The sequence below is a fragment of the Perca flavescens genome, chromosome 10 (assembly GCF_004354835.1).
Source record: "Perca flavescens isolate YP-PL-M2 chromosome 10, PFLA_1.0, whole genome shotgun sequence".
Classification (NCBI taxonomy): Eukaryota; Metazoa; Chordata; class Actinopteri; order Perciformes; family Percidae; genus Perca; species Perca flavescens.
The window spans coordinates 26,696,037-26,716,924 of NC_041340.1; positions in this window are offsets into that span (position 1 = coordinate 26,696,037).

Here is a 20,888-nt window from a genome sequence, read left to right on the forward strand (position 1 = left end):
TTAGTTACATGATTACTTCCTCTCGGCCGCTGCTCTCCTTAACGGACCAAATTACAGAAACAATTAGTCCCATCTCAACAGTTCAACAGCCAACTATCTTTAGAAAATCGTCAGTAACAACAGCGAGTCAGATTTGATGCTGGATATATGGGGTCCTATGGGGTCGTCTGCTGTACAGGTTCTGTGGTGGATCAGTGTAGAACAACTTTAGGTCTACCATCCTCGCCTGCTGATGCTACCACTAGAGCAACACGGGACATCCTGCACAAACCCCCATTTCTAAAACAGCCAAGATACCGTCAATAAGCCCCTCCATTTCTTTTATTCACTCACCCCAGGTTTTAACCAGAAATAATTACTTGACTGTAGTTTCACATTATGATGTTAGGCATAAGACTTACACTAAACACTCCCCAACCCCCCAAAATTACACAAATCCTGTTCCTGTTGTGAATCGGCAACACTAAACACTTTAACAAGGGATGGAGGGAGTGTATCTCAATTATACATTATGTACATTTGGCTGAGAACAATGCAAAGAAATATTATTAGTTATTATATAGTAACTAATAGAACTAATAGTAATAAGCCTAATCCTACATAATCTGCCTCTGATTCCACAATCCATTTACAATGGATTACAATACCATTACACCAAAATACCTGCATATCAGAATTGTACATAGCAGTATTTTGTTAATCAAATTTTTAATAATAACATAAGTACAAACAACAACAACAAAGACATGAGATACACCTACAACCCACCCGCCCCCCACCTCTCGCCTCCTCTAAACAGGATGCTACACAATTCACTGAGCAAATAGCCTTTTGAATAAACCCTCTTATATCTGGGTGTTCTCTTTACTCTGCATGAATGATGAGTCTCAACAGGCAGGCAGCTTTAGTAATAGAAAAAGGCTGCCCTGCCATCCTATGCCAAACCTCCACTAATGTCTAGTACATAATGGGATGCCTCCAACTGTATTCAGCCCATAATTTGTTAACCCACGGTGAGTGAATACAATTTGCACCACTATACTGATTTGTCCAATATTGTTGGTCAGTGAAGAATGAGGCAAGCAGTAATGGATTCTGTATGCATATATCTGTGCTCTCATTGATATTAGACCCTGCATTGGAAGATTACACTGGACTATGATGAGATCACTGCTGTGGAAGGTGGTTAATAGCAAGGGGAGAGGTTACACAGAGAGTGGATTAAATAAAGGGGAGGGATTTAGTACATAGCTGTCAATGAGTCCCACAAATAAGCACTGGTGCAGTAAGGCCAATCTGTAGGAGCTCTGATGGTATGTCTCCCAGTCTGTCAGCTAGAGCTGGGACTGGCTGGACCACAGTGAAGTGGCAGTACTGGGGAAATGAACCTGAATTGTGCCTCAGGAAATGTGATTTCTAACCCTGAGACAGCATATTATTTTTTGATCATATTCATATTTGCCTTGATGTCATCGGTCTTTATTGAGGGAGGAGAGAGATCCCTGTGTGTGTATGTGTGTGTCAAATATCCTTAGAAATAATATGTTTATTTAAAACTTTAAAGTGCTCATATTATGCTCATTTTCAGGTTCATAACTGTATTTAGAGGTTGCACCAGAATAGCTTTATGTAGTTTAATTTTCAGAAAACACCATATATTTGTTGTACTGCACAAAGCTGCCGCTCCTCTTTTCAAAATGTGTGTTGAGCTCTCTGTTTTAGCTACAGAGTGAGACCTCTCACTTCTGTTCCATCTTTGGGAGTTGCACATGCGCAAGTAACTATGTAAGCACTACTAGCCAGTCAGAAGCAGAGTATGAGGGCGTGCCACGCTAGCAGCTAGGCGAGCATTATAACGTGGGTTACAAAGTGACGCACGTTCGTCACAGAAGTAAAGGCTGGACTACAATAGAGCTGTTTGGAGCAGTTTGTTTACAATGTTTTTTGTTGGAGATGGTAAGTCCCTTTGGGGTGGACTTTGGGCTTTTTCATTTTGTAAACCTATAATGTGCATAAGAAGATATATAAAACAATAAAGGAAAGGGGAAAAGCGAAAAAGCACAATATGAGTTAAGAATTACCAAGATCTAACAGTGTATCATAAAGATATGGTCTAAAACTGAATAAAAACAGGATGGAAACTGAAATCACGCGAGAGCCTCCGACTAGCACATATATAGTAAAGCTTCAAGATCAATAGGTGTCCTAGAAAGAAAGATGAGAAAAACATCCAATGCAAGAGACAATCACAACTCATTTTTAGTTTATTTGTATTTGCTATTGTTTAAGTTTCTATATTATTATAGTTATTTGATGTTGACGTACATTGCTTTCAACTAAGTGTGTTTCAGATCTAATGTACTCTAGTTCTTCAGTATGTTTCGGCTACTGTGCAGGTCCCCTGTGTTTTTACAGAAATACAGTTGTGTGTCAGCGGTAGCTGAGAGGCAAAATGTTTTTTGACCGTAAAGTAGCGTAATGTTTGTAACAAATAAGTAATGTAATGTAATATAGAACAAAGGTTGGAAAGATGGAACAGCCGGTTAGACGTTTTCAATGTAGAATCTTGTCTGAAAGAAGCTGGAGGAAATGTTGGGATGAAAATAGAAGACTTGGCTTCTCTCAGCATCAGATACCGACGCAAAAATCCCCCTTCAGGGTGTGTATGGAACGCACCGGGCAGAGCAGCAGCAACGTGCCACTGTAAGATGACGTAGTATTAAGAAAGATAATTGTAGTGAGTAGTATGAAAGACCTAAAATCCTCGTAAGGAGGTTGGTCGGGGTGGTGGATGGATCAAACAACACAGGACTTTCACCCAGGAGACAGGGGTTCATGTCCAGTTCTTTTGCCGCGTGTCAGTTAAAAAAAAGTGACAACTAGTGACAGTGGCCTAGGCGCAAGTCCCAAGAGCGTCAAATAGTGATGCTAAGAGACCTGACCTAGAGCGTCAAAAAGTGAGGCCAAGAGTCTTGACCCCAAAGGTCAAAAAGTGACATCAAAAGTCCCGAACAAGCTTGTCTAAATATGACACTAAAGGAGACTTTTTGCGTCACTAACAAACGCCAAAGGCACCTGACGTAGCATCGCTGTAGACGCGATGGCTGGGACAATGTGTTGGCGCTACAGGACTCCCTTCCAGAACCAGCTCCGCTTCTTCCCTTCAGATGTCATCTTGCTTAACTCTTCCACCCCTTACTGTCTATTATTATATCCCCCCACCAGTACCCCATCCTTCCTCAGTGGCTGAACTTGTACCTACTTGCTCTACCTACTGTAACTGCTGCACATGTTCTACTGTTCATATTGTCTATACAGTATATCCATATCCACCCCTTACTGTCTATTATATTTCTCATTAATATTAGTACTATACATATGTACATTATCCTCCACTTTACTACTTTTTTGTCCTTCTGGTTAGACACTAAATTGCATTTTGTTGTCTCTGTACTTGTACTCAGTGCAATGACAAAGTTGAATCTCATCTAAAACAACAACAACCACTTCTACTACTACTACAACTACATCCATAAATATGGATGATGCTCAAAGACTGAGATGGCTATTCACATATGAAACATATACATTAGCCAATTATCTTGAGAAAGCTTGGGAGAAGAGGAAAAAAGCTCTTTATCTGTAAATGTAGATGAGAATTTGTTGTGTGTGTGTGTGTGTGTGTGTGTGTGTGTGTGTGTGTGTGTGTGTGTGTGTGTGTGTGTGTGTGTGTGTGTGTGTGTGTGTGTACGTACATTTCAGAAATGCAGTGCTGTTCTCATCCTCACGATCAACTTTCATGGTGTCTACATTGATGGAATTCTGGATTTAAACAAGCCTTTATAAAGTGATTGTCCCAGTCTTTTGAAAGCAAAGACACTGTGCATGACTGCCTGGATTGGTTTTAAATCAACCAACAATGGAAGACTGAAGGGATTGGAAGACAGCTCGATATTCCTACAGTATCCATGCACGGCACCTACAGGATGGTCAAGGAAGTTGTACAGTCATGTTCAGGCAGCATGCGTTTAGCTCGGCACCGCTGGTCTCTTGGTGTGTTCTGATGGGTTTTGTGCAGTGCTTCCCCGTTAGGCAGCTCAGACATAAATCATGTGTTGATACTGTACTGTGAAGAGAAAAGGACCTTGTGCTTATGACACCATCTTTCTCTCACTCCCCAGTCCACCTTCCACACAAACAATATGCAGACAAAATATCAGTGACCGTTTACTTATCCTACTCTCACATTTTTCTTTGTGAAAGCTTCCTTTTTGTTTTCTTTACTGGATGCCGCCACATATCCAGATTACATGCTATTTAAAACCAGGAGTGTGTGAGTATTTTATATTAATGAACATCCCTACATTCAAGCCATTGTCAAATGAGTTGATACAAAGCTAATTAAGCCTATCAGCTCCAAACTCTCTCTGTATTTCTAAAATGGCTAGGTTTGCAAAATGGTGTCATCCAGGGCGACTTTCGCGCGCAAAAGCTTGAATGATGCAGATGAGGAGCAACGCTAGTTGATAGATTAAACTTTTACAAAACTCCGAACACATCTTCCTTTTTTAAGAATGACGTCAGTGCTTAACTCCAAGTCTTCCAGAGTCGCGGCTAAAGCAGGATTCGAAACACCGCTGTTTGCCACATCTTCGTTGTTTTCAAGTAGCAGGGAATTCACGCGGAACCATTGCAACTCTGCAGACCTTATGTTAAGCCCGCCCAACAATTCTATACACGATGTGATTGGCCTGACCAGAATTTGGTTTTTCCAGCTCACAAGCCAGCGCAGAGTAGCTAGACTGACCCTGGCTGCAAATTACAATTGCTGCCGCTAGAGTGAGTCTAGATTTCTAGGCTACTTTAACACTAGTTGACGAGAGGACAGAGGGAGGTCTTTATGGGTTACATACTTCCAATAACCGTAGCTTCAGAGGGAGAGGAGAAATGAAAAAACAAATAATAATTCTCAATGTTTTCCTGAAAACACTGAGAAAAACAATCCTTCTCCACTAGCTCCTCATTCTTAGCATGAGCTCTTTGTTCTGCTGGGTTGCAAGTGGCTGAAAAGCTGTTTCTGACTGCTGCCAGCCATTTTGTCTGAGCTTTCCGACATGAGGGGGGTGGAATGAGCGAAAATGAGCTGCATGGGTGTTGTGCTATAAAAATCGAAAGAAAAGTGACCAAAAGCCACAACGCACAGATGTTTGGCGAGGAGATCTGCCACCAGACTGTCTGCTGCTGGGGTTTATATTGCATGGGGCACAGTGGGCCCAGGTGTGTCTAATGCTGCTGATTACTCCCCAATCAGGTCTGCCAACCTGTAGAGAAAAAACACAGAAACAGCAGAGGAATCAAGCAGTTGTTCACATTCAGATTTCTTTCAAATGATATCCTTAATGATTCCTACTATAGAAACCCAGTCTTTAAGATAAAGCAACAATACAGCCTGTTCTCATGAACCATACATTCAAAAAAGCTACGAAAAGTTGAGCACTATAATTCGTAAGTTTTCAAGGTTTTTTTCTCGTTGTCAGCACCACATTGACTGCTGCCATAAAAAAATAAAAAATAAAAAAATAAACGCTGCTGGCCGCGTAGGGAGGAGGTCAGGGTGATGGGCGGGCCTTAACACAAAGGAACTCCATTCCAGGCAACGGAGTTCGTTTCCCACGGAAAATGTGTGTTCCTTGGATCCAAACTAGAGATGTTCCTCCGATACTGCCTAAAACGCTGGTATCGGTATCGGGAAGTACTGGAGTTAATGCACCGATCCGATACCACGTAATAAAGCCCTAAAGAAAATCTATGTTAAAATAGATTATTTATGTTCTTTTTCTGTTATAACTGACTGTCAAAGTGGACAATAAAAGAAAGTTCTGTGGCGTTCATGGTTTGTGTTTGTTCATGTTTCACAAAGATAGAAATAATATCACATCCATACAGGGATAGTAGTATACAGCTGTTAAAACATAATAAAATATATGACACACTGGTATCGGATCGGTACTCGGTATCGGGCGATACACAAGTTCAGGTATCGGAATCGGTATCGGGAAGCAAAAAATGGTATCTCTAATCCAAACCACAATATTTTTCCTAAAGTTAACTAGTCGGTTTGTTGCCTAAACTTTTGTCGCCGCATAACTCACTTTTTGTGGCCTAAACTTAACCGTAATGTCAGCTGAAACAACCGACAGTTCACGGTACTTTGTACCCGGCTCAAAATCACCTATTCTCCGGTAACTGAAACCACCAACTACTGTTAATACAACGGCGCACAATGCGGAGGAGCACCGTAGCCGGCATCGCAGAGCTCTGTAGCGGGTAAACACATCTACTAACTGCCGCTGATACAACCGAGCTGTGACTGAGGTCTGTAGCTGAGTCAAAAAGATCTGTAGCGGCTTAAACTGCCGCTAGGCATCATGGAGCTTGTAGCCAGCCACTATATCCGGCCACTGTAGCCAGCATCTTGTGACCAGCCGGCGGTCTCCTACTTTCGTACAATATCTTACGTTTTAGTGTGCATACATTTTATACAATATCATACGAACCCGTTCATGAGAATGCGTTGAACCATTTATAAAAGTAATTGTGTGCACATCCCACCTTCTGGCGGGTGCAGGACAAATGAAAAATACTAAAGTGAAAAAAATGTAATGGCCGCAACACTGCTTTAGACTCCCATATTTAATACAAAGGAAACATTTCGACCCTGCTGGGTCTTCTTCAGGCAAATGGTGGACACATTTGATGAAGGGATATATGTAGGCCTTACAATCAGCTGACCCACCATGTGACTTCAATTAGTTTGATTATGTCTAAAAGGCCTAATAGCCCCACTCATGACTCAATTAAGAGAACACTTTCATACAGGTATTTAGCAAACTTATACATATCAAAAGAGGGCTTTTAAAATGCAATATCCCCAAATAAGTACATAACATTGCTATCCACAGAAAAGAAAAACAATCAGTGGAAGAAATAGTTCCATATATACAAGCCTACCCCAAACAATTAAAGAACATTACCCCACACATTCATAAAACCTGCAGCAATATAGTAAGTACAAAAACAGACAATTTCTTACTTTTTTTTTATAAGAATGGTTTTATATCAAATTTTTCATTAAGACCATGGGGAAACATTGTATTTAAATAATGAATCCAGAAAGTTCCCCGATGGAGAAGCCTTTTATCATGATCTCCCCCTCTAGTTGGTTTGTTGACCCGCTCCACCCCGATATATCTGAGGGCGCTGACATTATGCCCGGCCAGTTTAAAATGAGCGGCGAGAGGACTGCGCTCCTCCCCTTTTCTAATGGTAATTCTGTGGTCATTGATTCTGGTCCGTAGCGCTCTCCTTGTTTTGCCCACATATGCTAAGCCACATGGGCAGCGAATTAGATAAATAGCATATGTGGTGCTACATGTAATGACACCGCGAATGGATGTTGTCTTGCCAGTGTGTGGATGATTAAAGCTTTTGCATTTATGCATGTACGAGTACTGGGCGCAACTGCCACATTTATAGTTACCGTCTGACATACTAAGAAAGGATGTGGTGGGTTGCGGACGTGTATCATTTTTAACTAGGCAGTCTCTTAAGTTAGGGGCACGCTTAAAAAGAAGCTTGGGTTTTTCTGGAAAAAGTCATTAGTTTAGTCTCAATGTGCCAAAGTTTGTAGACAGATTTTCTGAATTCTGACACAAGTGGGGGGATATTTTACGCAACATAAAGGGGACTTGTTTGGATCTTTAGTTCGCTTTTCTGATCGAAGACACTCATCTTGTGTTGTCTGATCAAAAAAGTGAGAATTACAATAGCCTTGGAAAGTATAAATCATAAAGACGTTACCTCCAATTTGTCAGCAGCTGGTCTTTTCGCTTTAGGAATGGCATTTTCCTTCAGATACCGGGACTTGACGCTCTTTTCGGTGAAGTCAATGTTTGCTACAAACACGGTAATCTCTCTCATGTAGCTAATGTTATCAAGGGAGCTGAAGTGCAACCAGCCACCACCGAAAAATCTCCCGGCTGCGGAGGTTGTAGACGGTGAAAGCTCAAATATCTCTTCATTTGGTTGCCATAATTTTGGAAAGGCACAAACTCGAAGCATTTTCTCATATTAGTCCTGATCTAACTCCAAGCTCCGTCTGTCAGCTCTGTGAGCTCCTCCCTGCTTCTAGGCTCCACCGTTGCTAGGTTACCTATGCAAATGAGCTCCTGAACTCTTGAACTGCAGGTCAGCTCTGCTTCACTGCGGTGTCAGGTTACAGCCTGTTGATACATGCTCATTACTATGGACAGGACCTCGGCAAATCGTTTTTTTTGTGGAAAAAATACATTTTGGAATATTGGATTGTATGAGATCAGCAGTCGATTGTTGAGGACTTGACCGGAACAGTACATAAACAGAGGTAAGGATTAACACAACTTTTATGCCTTTCTGTCACATCTACTGCCGTCAAATTCGCTGTGTTCCCTCGTAAGGAATAACTGCACATGGCTAAGCACTAGTAATGGCATTTCGAAAATGTTTAGAGGCTAAAAACACGTTTAAAACTTGCCCTGTTTAAGCCTTGTTTAAGACTGTTGGGTGCAAAATCTAGCAGGAGGATAACTCGGTGTAGGCGGCACTGTTTGTTTTCGTTTTTCTCGCTACTGACAGTACTCCTGATTTACAAACAACAGAGCTACGGGTTGAAATCGACCGGAATTCTCCTTTAAGTAAGGGACTTTGTTTTGACTGAGTTTTGTTCCAACTACTCACACTAAGACTTTGAGACTATTATTGATTTGATTTTTTCGTAACCTAAGATTGAGGGAGTTTTTTCCATTTTGATATGAGAGTCTGACCAGGAGTGATTCTCCTTTGGACCAAGTCCACTCATCTGCCACCTCTGCCCCTAGTGACTCGGCCCATAGTCGCTTCAAGAAAAGGTCTACATTCCTCCCAAGCACCGCAACGCCTCTCTTGACACATACTGCCGTTTACTTGAGAATTATGTTTTACTAAAAAGTAAAAAATAATACAACGTGTACAATAATCTGTCTAAAGAGGAAAGAGGAGCTGTAATGGATTTGAGTAAGGATAATAGGATTGTGGTACGGCCTGCTGATAAGGGGGGAAGCTGTTGTTTTGCAAAATGTTATGGGTGATGAAAATGAAATTAAAAGACAATTAAGTGGTTTAACATTCTATGAGAAATTATCCTCAGCTCCTACTAATAGGTTGAAGATCCGGGTATATTCCCAACTAGAACATCACTTCAACAATGGCGAGTTTGACATAAATGTCTTTGAGTTTCCTAAAGTTGAACATCCAGTGATCCCTGTAATTTACACACTCCCTAAAATACACAAAGGCTTAGATATCCCTCTGAAGGAAAGACCTATTGTTAGTGGGATTGGTAGGCTAACGGAAAATATATCTGCTTATGTTGACTATTTTATTGAATCAGAAGTGGTCACTCTTCCTTCTTAAATATGTGACTCTATCGATTTTATCAATTCACTGAAAACATTTGATGTTACCTCTGACAACTTGCTGATGATGATGAGTTCTATATACAAAAGAAAGGCACTGCCATGGGAAGTAAAATGGCTCCTAACCATGCCTGCTTATATATGGGTCTTTTTGAAAATCAATTTGTGCTGGATCAGAGAAATCCATTCCACCCTAAGATCTTATTCTACAAGCGGTTTGTTGATATTTTTCTGATTATTGACTGCACAGTAGATGAATTAATGGGTTTCCATGAGTATCTTAACTCTTGTAATGAAAATTTGAAATTTACTTGTGTCAGAATTCAGAAAATCTACAAACATTGGCACATTATTGATTCGGACCCTAAACTAAACCCCAAGCTTGTTTTTAAGCATGCCCCTAACTTAAGAGACCACTTAGTTAAAAATGATACACGTCTGCAACCCACTACATCCTTTCTTAGTATGTCAGACGGTAACTAAAAATGTGGCCGTGGCGCCCAGTGCTCGTACACACATAAATGCAAAAGCTTTAATCATCCACACACTGGCAAGACAACATCCATTTGCGGCGTCATTACATGTAGCACCCCATATGTTATTTATCTAATTCGCTGAGACATGTGGCTTAGCATATGTGGGCAAAACAACGAAAGCGCTGCGGACCAGAATCAATGACCACAGAATTACCATTAGAAAAGGGGATGCCGGAATAAGATCCAGAAGGGTCAAAATGTTGCCTCTGTATTATTAAATATGGGAGTTTAAAGCAGTGTTGCGGACATTACATTTTTTTCACTCAAATGTGTTGAACCATACCATGTGTTGTTGTTTTGTTATTTCTGTCGGTTTGGCATGGTAGATGGCTCTACAGAATAACTTGCAGTATTTTGCTAGTCTATATCCACAACGTTCCACTTCCGGGATTGCTCCATTACAGACGGAAATTCCGCCGGATTTCACTCATTTAGGCAACATATCCGTTGCCACGGGCTTTCTTTGTGTTGGCATTTTAAACTCTGGTGGATTTATGAGGACTGTGGTTAACTGCTCCTCAGATCTCCGCAGGGTAAATCCAGACAGCTAGCTAGACTGTCCAATCTGAGTTTTCTGTTGCACGTCTAAAACAACTTTTGAACGTACACGTTCCACCAAAACAGCAATTTTGCAGAGGCGCTGTTGCTCCGTATGGCGCTTAGCGCCGCCCAAGATGATTCTGATTGGTTTAAAGAAATACCAATAAACCAGACCACGTTTTTCTCCCAATCACGTAATGCTCTGTGGACTAGCCAGACCTTCTTCTGCGGTGCTGTAGAGGAAGGTCTGGCAAAGCAAGACTAATATTTTGCTGACCTCTCTGGGTGATGGTTTCAAGCCTGTTCGCCTCAGACCATACCTAGCATCACGGCTGACAAAGTAAAAAAAAATAATAATAATCATGGGGTGTTAAAGGGACAATTTAGCGATTTTTCAACTGTTTCTCTTTCTATCTGGATTAGCGATATGGTCTGATTTGGACATCTACATTAAAGGTAAGCAAATTTCCCTTTAACTTACTCTTTAAATAGTACAATACCCATGAGCTTTAACTACCGTTGCTAGAGAGAGGAAGCCAGTCAGTGGCCCAAATTAGAGCTATAGCAAGTTTAAAATGCTTCGTTGTTGCAGTTGGTATTTAAAAAAATCCATTGCTACAGTTGCCGAAATCATGCAACTTGACTGACCTGGATAAATAAAGGCTTTCATTATAACTGAAAAATGTTTCCTTTTAACTTTTGTCATTCTTTTGTAGTCATAAAATCTGGAGTATTTCCTGTCCATCCAAGCCAAAGAATAGCTCCAACTACAGTCACATTGTCAATGCAGAAAATGAACGTCACTTCTACTTCCAGCACCTGAAATAACATCTCCCACTTTGCAAGTCTATAAGCTTTGGTACATGGCTCCTTGGCATACCTTCACTTCCTGTTTCAACACACTAGACTAACTAGGATCTCAGGCCGGTTACACACTGGAAGCGTCGCGCGAGCGTGTCGGCCGCGTGGCGTGTCCGTTTATATTTCGGCTCCCATGTTAACAGGTTAGAGCTTACACGCTGCCTGCGTGAGACTGCCTGCTAGAACTAGGACCGACGCCTATTTTTCACACGAGACGCGAGCGTGTTGGAAGCGTTTCTAGGCAAAATATAATAGGAAAATATGTTTAAGTCATTTAGACACAAATGCATATTAATAAATGACATGTTGATGTTTGAAAGCCTCTAGGTTTTGATGTAAATGCAGATATATGAATGTAATTCAAAAAGAAAAAATCGATTTTCTAATATTGCACCTGTCAATCCAGAACGAAATATTCTGTAGCCTATTTTGCCGTCAATACTGAAACATACATGTGTCCAGACGAGGCTAGCAGCAGCAGCGCTGCGTCAGACACGTTTCTGGTGTGTAAAGACATAGAACAATCCACGCAGCTGACACGCAACAGAAACACCACGCTCATGCCACACCTGCAGTGTGTAACCGGCCTCAGACTCAGGTCACCCACGAAAGCTTAAGCTTGTCAATGACTGTGTCCTGTATCAGGTACATTAGCTCCACACTTTTGTTGTCACGGCGGCTACATGTTGGGAGAGATTAAGCTGTTCTCTTGAATCTCTAAAAGCCAAGTTCTCCACAATAAAAACGATGCCAAAGCTACAGAAGCATTGTATTTCTTTTTTAATTGTTCCCTCATGCACTTTATGCCATTTAATTTAACATCGAGGTGTATCAGTTTACCCATTATGTTATTTCAGCCTGCAGAGGTCTTGCTGGATTAACATTACAATACAGCATTGAGAATAAAGCTATGTATTTCAAATTGTCCATGTGGGCGCGTGTTTACATTTACTGAAAAACAATCGCATAGAAGTATAAAAGATTTGTTTTATCTGTACACACTGCTCCACTGTGTGTGTGGTGTGTGTGTGTGTGGTAGGCAGCCAGAAGCTTCTGTCAGGATGCTGCATAATAAAAACACAAATGCTGTTGCTTCAATCACACAGACCTGATGAAAAAGTAGAGGGGAGAGCAAGAGCTACACTGAATAAATAACAGAGAGAGCGAGATGGAGGGAGGGTGGGGGGTGTCAGTGATTGCTGGATGGGTATTCTCATTGACAGTGTGTTCAGTGCTTATTGCTTGTGGCTTCATTAAGAGAGACCCAGAGACAGACAGCGAAGCCAGAGGGCAGGACTGCTGTGGAATAAAGCAGCAGTTAACCCTTCACTACTGTCTAACTGGTAGACATGCAGGACATCTACCGATAGCTCCCAATAAACACAACCAAAGTAGATGCAGGTGTAGGTACAACATCGTAAAATGCATACAAAATATGGCTATCAGAAATAATAATTATTAAAAAAAATAATGAATTATATGAAATAATAAAGAATAATTTCCATCAAATCACATCTTTTGGGGGCACCACCCTGAAAGCCAGGGAATATCTAGCCAATTCATTAACTTAGTCTCATAAAATAAACTATTAATTTGTGTCCTTTGAGTAGTGTTGTCCGGTAGTTAATGATTAAGCCAAGTTTCGGTTAGTCTATATCGACGACGTTTAATTTCCGCGATTGTTCAGGTGCCACCAGATGTCCCTTATTTCGACATTTCCAAATGTGCGTTACCTTCCTCTTTCTTTGTGTTGGTGTTCTAAACACCGGTGGATTTCTGAGGACTATGGTTAACTGCTCCTCAGATCTCTGAATGGTAAATCCAGACAGCTAGCTAGACTATCTGTCCAATCTGAGTTTTCTGTTGCACGACTAAAACAACTTTTGAACGTACACATGTTCCACCAAAACAAGCTCCTTTCCGAGGCTATTTTGCAGCGGCACCGTGGCTCCGCCCACGGTGGTTTCAAGAAATGCCAATAAACCAGAGCACGTTTTTCTCACATACTGGAATGCATTTAGATCATCTGGTTTTCTTGCATAAAAACCTAGAGGCCCCCAAACTTGACTAATGTTTGTTATGTTTTGCACATTCAGGAAGTGCCATGTGCTCAGTGCTAGTTTTATGTATCCTTTTTATTTAGTATTGGAGCACTGCAGAAGGTTTTGTTTTTGAAGCTTAAAAAACTATGAAGATGTTCATACTATAAGTAGTACAATTGTGAATATAATGGTCAATGTCTTTGTTTACACATTAATAATACAATGAAACACCATAGATGGGCTAGGCCTAAAATTCTGCAATGTATTACTATGGTGGTCTTTGTTTACAATTTGAAACAGTATGTAGGCTAGTCCTATGATGGTTATTTCTGTTTAAAATGGTATTATGTGAAGCCAAAGTTTCTGCTTATAGTTTCGAAATTTATACTTATTTCTGTTTACAATTTAATGTAGGCCAAAGAACATTTCTGTTTAGATATTCTGTTATGTTTTGCACATTCAGGAAGTGCCATGTGCTAAGTGCTGTAGTTTTATGTGTCCAATTTATTTATTATTAGAGCACTACAGAATGTTATGTTTTTGAAACTTGAAAAGCTGTGAAGTGTGTGTGTGTGTGTGTGTGTGTGTGTGTGTGTGTGCTGTGTTCAGACTTTGTTAAGTAATATAAAAAACGATATTATATTGAACTAAACAGTATCTTAATGCATTCTGTCAAGTCAAATATTCTACATGGCTTTAATAGAAAAAATTATTTGACGCATTGTAATGTATCGAGATATCGAATCACTGACATGATAATCGTAATCAAATCGAATCGGGAGATCAGTGAAGATTCACACCTCTACTGTCCATAAGTGCAATCACCAGACAAATTGAAGAAATGTGGGATAATGTCTATGCCCAGCTGCAGGGGAACGCAAAAGAATTGGAATTCTTTGCATTAGCACTAGATGAGAGCAATGACGGCAGCACACGGCACAAGCTGCTAATTTTTCAGCAGTGTCAGCAGCCCTGAAAAGTCTCAAAGGTACTACGACAGGGGAGGATATCTTTGGTAAAGTGTGCCAAAAGATGGGAGAGTTAGATCCTAACCCTAACCCTAGCTAGCAGTCTCCCAGAATCCAGGCTAGCCAGCAGGCCCACTGACTTCAGCCTAGCTAGCAGCCTTTCTAAGCCCCGAGTAGCTAGCAGTTCCCCAGAGTCCCGGCCGTGTAGCGCCCCCCCAGAGTTCCTTGAGTCCCGGCCGTGTAGCGGCCCCCCAGAGTTCCTTGAGTCCCGGCCGTGTAGCGGCCCCCCAGCGGTCCTTGAGTCCCGGCTGTGTAGCGGCTCCCCTGAGTCCCGGCTGTGTAGCGGCTCCCCTGAGTCCAGGCTAGCTAGCATCTTCCCTGAGTCCAGGCTAGCTAGCATCTCCCCTGAGTCCAGGCTAGCTAGCAGCTCCCCCATATTCAGGATAGCTAGCAGCTCCCCCATATCCAGGCTAGCTAGCAGCTCCCCCGAGTCCAAGCTAGCTAGCAGCTCCCCCGAGTCCCAGCTAGCCAGCAGCTCCCCCGAGTCCCAGCTAGCTAGCAGCCCCCCTTATTCTCAGCTGGCTGACAGCCTCTCTAGTGTCCCCGAGCTCTCTAGTGTCCCCGAGCTCTCTATTGTCCCCGAGCTCTCTAGTGTCCTTGAGCCTCCTAGAGTCCCCGAGAGTCCTAGAGTCCCAGAGTTCCCTAGAGTTTCTAGGCTGTCCAGTGGCCCAGATCCCCGGCTGGCTAGCAGCCCTCCCAATCTCCGGCAGGCTAGCAGCTCCCCTTATCCCCTGCTGTCTAGCAGCTTTCCTGATCCCCGGCTGGCTAGCTGTCCCCCTGGATCCCGGCTTGTGACCGCCCCTGAGACCATACCGGTCTCTGGCGCCCCCAAGACCGCCCCTGTGACTTTGCCGGTCTCCGCCGCCTCTGAGACTGCCCCTGAAAACACCCCTGGGACTTTGCCGGTCTCCGGCGCCTCTGGGACCGCCTCTGGGACTTTGCCTGTCTCTGGCGCCCCTGGGACCGCCCCTAAGACTGTGCCTGTCTCCGTCCCTGTCACTGTGCCCATCTCCATCCCTGTCACTGTGCCCGTCTCCGTCCCTGTCACCGTGCCCATCTCCGTCCCTGTCACCGTGCCCATCCTTGTCCCTGTCACTGTGCCCATCCTTGTCCCTGTCACCGTGCCCGTCGTCCTTCCGGTCAATGTGCCCGTCTCTGTCCCCTTGACTATCTGTGTCCCTATTACTTTCCCTGCCTCTAAGTCTAAGTCCGTCCCGTCTGTGTTTGTGTCTGAGTCTGTCCCGTCTGAGTCTGTTCTGTCTGCGTCTGTTTTGTCCCAGTCTGTTTTGTCTGTGTCGGTCCCGTCCGAGTCTGTCCAGTCTAGTGGCCCCTCTCTGTTTCCCTAGGCCTCTCCGGCACTCTGTTTTCCCCCAGTGCTCTCTCTGTGTTCCCTGTGCCCCCGGTGCTCTCTCTTCCCTGTTCCCTGTGCCCCAGGGCCCCTCTGTTCCCTGTGCCCCAGGGCCCCTCTGTTCCCTGAGCCCCTGAGCTCCCCTGTGCCCCAGTGACTTTTAGCTCTCTTGTCGCCCTCCCTGGGTTGTTTTTTGTTTTTTAGGGTCGTCCGGGATCCGCCCCTTGAGGGAGGGGGTTCTGTTATGTTTTCGGTGTTTTGCTTTGCATTTTGTTTATTTCTGTTCCCTGTTTTGTTGATTTATTTTGGTCTGTGTATTGTGTGTTTCGGTTTTTCCTGTCTTCTCTGTTATTCCGTGTGTTGCCTAGTGGTTTGTCAAGTGTCTTTAGTTGATATCATGTTTTCGGTCTGTGTTCCTGTTTTATTTTGATAGTCTGGTTTTCTGTCTTGCCTTGTCCGATTTACTTCCTGAGTTTTCCCTCCTTTGTTGATTGTCCTGCCCTGCCTCGGTTTGTTATTTTTGTGAGTGTTCCAGTCCTTGTACTGCCGTTCTTTTGTTGTATTACATCTCGGAGTTCCACCATCGCCTGCCTGCCTGCCTCTCTCTGCATTTGGGTCCTCACTCTCCCGCTACAAATCATAACACGAGCACTGTGCTGCAAAGTTCTGAAGTGGGAATCTGTCATGAAGGTGGTGGTGTCATGTATAAACTTCATCAGAGCAAACAGACTTAAACACAGGCAGTTCCAAGCATTTCTCTCCGAGCTAGAGTCTGCGCACAGAGACGTGCTTTACCACGCAGAAGTCCGATGCTTAAGCCAGGGCAGAGTTTTGAAGCGCTTTTACGTGCTGCTACCCGAAATCAACGCTTTTCTTCTGACAAAGGACAAAACGGTCCCAGAACTGATCAACACAGAATGGAAATGGGACCTCGCCTTTTTGACAGACGTGACAGAATTGTTGAACGGCCTCAACGTGCATCTCCAAGGCAAGGAGAAACTAGTATGTGACATGTATGCCCACATAAAAACATTTGAGGTGAAACTAGCACTGCTTATACATGCACTATGCATGCCCATGAAAAGGCACTGTGAGCTGTTGGGGGGACTGTGCCTTGCTCAAGAGCACCTTGGCAGTGCCCAGGAGGTGAACTGGCACCTCTCCATACTTTGGACCATATGTGGAGTTGAACCATCAACCCTCAGGTTCCCAACCCAATTCCCTACAGACTGAGCTACTGCCACCCCCAGTAATGTCTGTTTGTCCGTACAGTGCATAACAAAATAATAAACGAACGTTAACGTCATTAGTAGGCATAATACATAATACATTAATAATACATTTAAAATCATAATAGAATCTCCACAATAATATTGGTAGTCACTCAGTTTGGGGACCCCTGATCTAAGGCATGCCATTAAACCTTGCTTCATAAATATTCACCCTTAGCAGTTTTATTAGTACCCAGTTATAATATCTATAGAAGGGACGGATAAGCTCAAAGGGAGGGGGGTTACGATATATGCCAAAGATATTTTAATTGCCATGTATCAAATGAAAATGGACTGGAATATCTTGGTCTAATTGTAACTCTGTCGCCAAATGTCAGTTGACCTCATAGTAATTTACACACCCCCTTCATCAAATATAGATTTTTATGAAAAACTTGATAATTTATTAAAAGAATGAACATTTAAGAAAGAAGTTATTAGAATAGGTACCCTAAATATGAACTGGGAGGATAAACAAAATCGGAAAAATCGAGGGCTTACAAGAATAACATCAAGAATAATTTTAAAAACTGTTTAATATGTGGCTGGGTTGGATCAGGCGCACATACTGAGAGGTTTATGCTTCGACGCAGAGGTCCAGGGTTCAAATTTGAGCTGTGAAAAATGTCTTCCCCCTTTCTTCCCTAGCTGTACTGTCAAAAATTAAAGGTGGAAAAGCCCCCAAAAAATTATCTTTAAAAAAAAAAAATTTTAATATGATAACAGGACTGTCTGATCATAATCTCATTATAGTGGCCAGGAAGCTGAATAGAAAGCGATTGAAACGCTTGTCTGTAATAGAATCTCATAGAATTCCAAGGAATTAGCAAAATTATTTCCAATTCTCAATCCAACAGGTAATCTAGAAATGAGCTGTTATTGGGAAGTAATTTGAAACAATAGTGTCTTACATTTTCAAGCAAAATACAGGAAATGATCACAATTTACACGTAAGATTAAACATAGGGCCAGGGTTTAATGATTAACATTTAATTAGGGAAAGACAATGATCTTGCTCTAAAAAATTGCCATCAAAAGTATCACTGCACAATGTTAGAAACAAGGTACTGTTTGGACTGTTTTTTTTTTTTTTTTAGGTAGTGAAGGAAAAAACCAAGGCAAATATTTTTCTCACTACTTTAAATGAGGCAAAAGGAAATGTTAAAATGATCTGGAGCCAATTAAAGAAACCGGAAACAGACAGGGAACATCACAGCGATAAATGCTTGAAATTAACCACAATTGAAAGGCACTTTAAGGCACCCAACTGAAATAAGTTCTGGACTAGTGCATATTTCTCTATTCTGCATGGTCAAACCAGCTCATTTCATTTCAATTATCAGACATTGTTTGGCGAGCAACGTTACGTTGTATGCTCTGCTCACCAAATTTCTGTGAGAGAAACATCTCAAGCTGCTACAGTTTGCGTGTTCTGCCGCATTGCAGAAAGTTAATGTAGGAATATTTTATTAACAAAATGTGTGTATGTGCTCGTTGCAAAAGAGCTGCATTAGTCATTGAGGAAGTGTTTAAAAGTACTGCGGGTGACCTCTGATGCACAGAAAGTTAAGCTTAAAGTGCCCATCTTATGAAAAAAATCACTTTTTCTGGGATTTGGGGTGTTCTTTTGTGTCTCTGGTGCTTCCACACACATACAAACTTTGAAAAAAATCCATCCATGCTGTTTTGAGTGAGATCTCCTAGTGAGCTGTTCAGTCCGAAATGAGCTGGCTAACCACAACCGTTAGCTCGTAGTGTTAGCGTTAGCAAGCTAACGCTAGCTAGCATGCTACGTCGTTCTCAATAGCAAAGCACTGCTACAACACACACAAGTTCACCATAATCTACAAAAGAACTACTTACATGTGCGCCCTCATTTAGAAGTCTCCCAGCTAATCCTGCCTTGTAACTGACCAAAGTTGGAGAAACAGGCTCTTTTACTGTCTCTAGAGTTAGCTAGCTGACATGCTCTACATCTGAGCTACTGCGCATGTGCGAGTGCAATCAAAGATAGTACAGAAGAAGAAGATGAAAAGAGGTCTCACTCTGTAGCTAAAACAGAAACCAGGTGAAAAGAGGATCTGCAGCAGTGAGAGAGAGCTGTTCAGTACAACAAAAATATGGTGTTTTTTGAAAATTAAACCATGTAAACCTATTCTGGTACAACCTTAAAATACAAGTATGAACCTGAAAATGAGCATAATATGGGCGCTTTAAGTCATGAAAATAGTTTAGGCCTTTATGGCATAGAGGTGCATTGTTCGAAGGTTGCGAGAACGGAAGAGGAAGTTGCACCACACAGAAGGCCCCGAACTTGGCATGTGTGTCTGTGAAGAGACCAGTTTCTGTCTAGAAACAAGAAGACACCCCCCCTATGAGGATAGGATAAAAGCTTGCAGGAGAGAACAGGGAAACTTTGGTGCTGTTTGTCAACCCACAATTGTGTTGTTACTCTTGTGCTGGACTCAGTCAACTTTGCTTAACTGAACTCTTCGTCTCAGATTGATCCTTGTGTTCTGGTAAACTTAAGTCCAATGTAAGAAGGAAGTCAGATTTGACAGGCCTTAGGGCCTTATTTTAGACATAATTCCCTCTACACTAAGTACACCTGACTACAGGAGCTGTTTAGCTCACAATTGCAGAGTACACAGTTGGTGCGGTTCGAGGTTGCATGCTTTCAAGTTTTGGTCAGAATGCCTGATGTAGATTGGATGGATGCATATTGTTGTGAATTGAGAGCAGTTAGCTCATGGTGTGATATAGCGTTCATCTGTGCGACACATATTTTTGCTTTTTCAATCTTGGTGGAATTTGTAGAATTAAATCAAAATATTAGCAAAAGGCATAGCCACACATTTGCCCACTGAACTGAACGTAGCCTTTGGTAGGCCAGGCCTATTTTCCTTTTGTAGCTCCTCTCTCTGAGGCTGATGTCACGTCATGTCACATTGTCAACATGGTACATGGATACATGAAGAAGAACAAAATCTTAAGGCTTTCTTCATCATAAAACGTGTCAGACATCAGCACATTTTTTTATATTTTTATTCATTTACATAAGTAAATAGTAAGCTACAGGCAGCGTCTTCCAAAACATGACCTGCTCAAAAGAGAAAAAAAAAATGTATGCGTCATTGTACCCAGCACTTCTGAAAATGCACTTCCGAATGCGTCTCTGTCCCCAGCACATTTCAAAGGAAACTGGCGCCCATGTCTGATATAACTTCTAAGTACAATTATTAACCTGAAAATGAGCAGCAACCGCGCTAAATGGAATGGGAGCGTAATTGGCCATCTGGCAATTCTGGCAAATGCCAGAGTTGCCAGAGCATTTTTTTAAACGTGGGCCAGTCAGATTTTTTTTTTTACATGCAAATAAATTGTCTTTAAAGGCCGACAGTGCATAGGACGGGTTTTTATCACTTGCACGATTTCACTATGGTTATAATAATAGCCACCTGCTCATCAGATGAACACTCACACACATTTACACAACGATGGCGTAGCATCGGGGGCAACTCGGGGTTCAGTGTCTTGCCCAAGGACACTTTGACATGGGACTGCTGGGCCGGGGATCGAACCATCCAAACCTTCCGATTGGCAGGCTGCCGCTCTATGTAGGAGGAACGTGGTGTTAGTAGTTTTACACCATTTAGGTTAAATTCTGCAATGAATGCGCGGTTCACATGTATCCCTGAACTGTGGTGGTCCATTACACTGTAGGCTATATTCAACATCACTGATAATTTCTGATCAATAGAATGTGAAAAC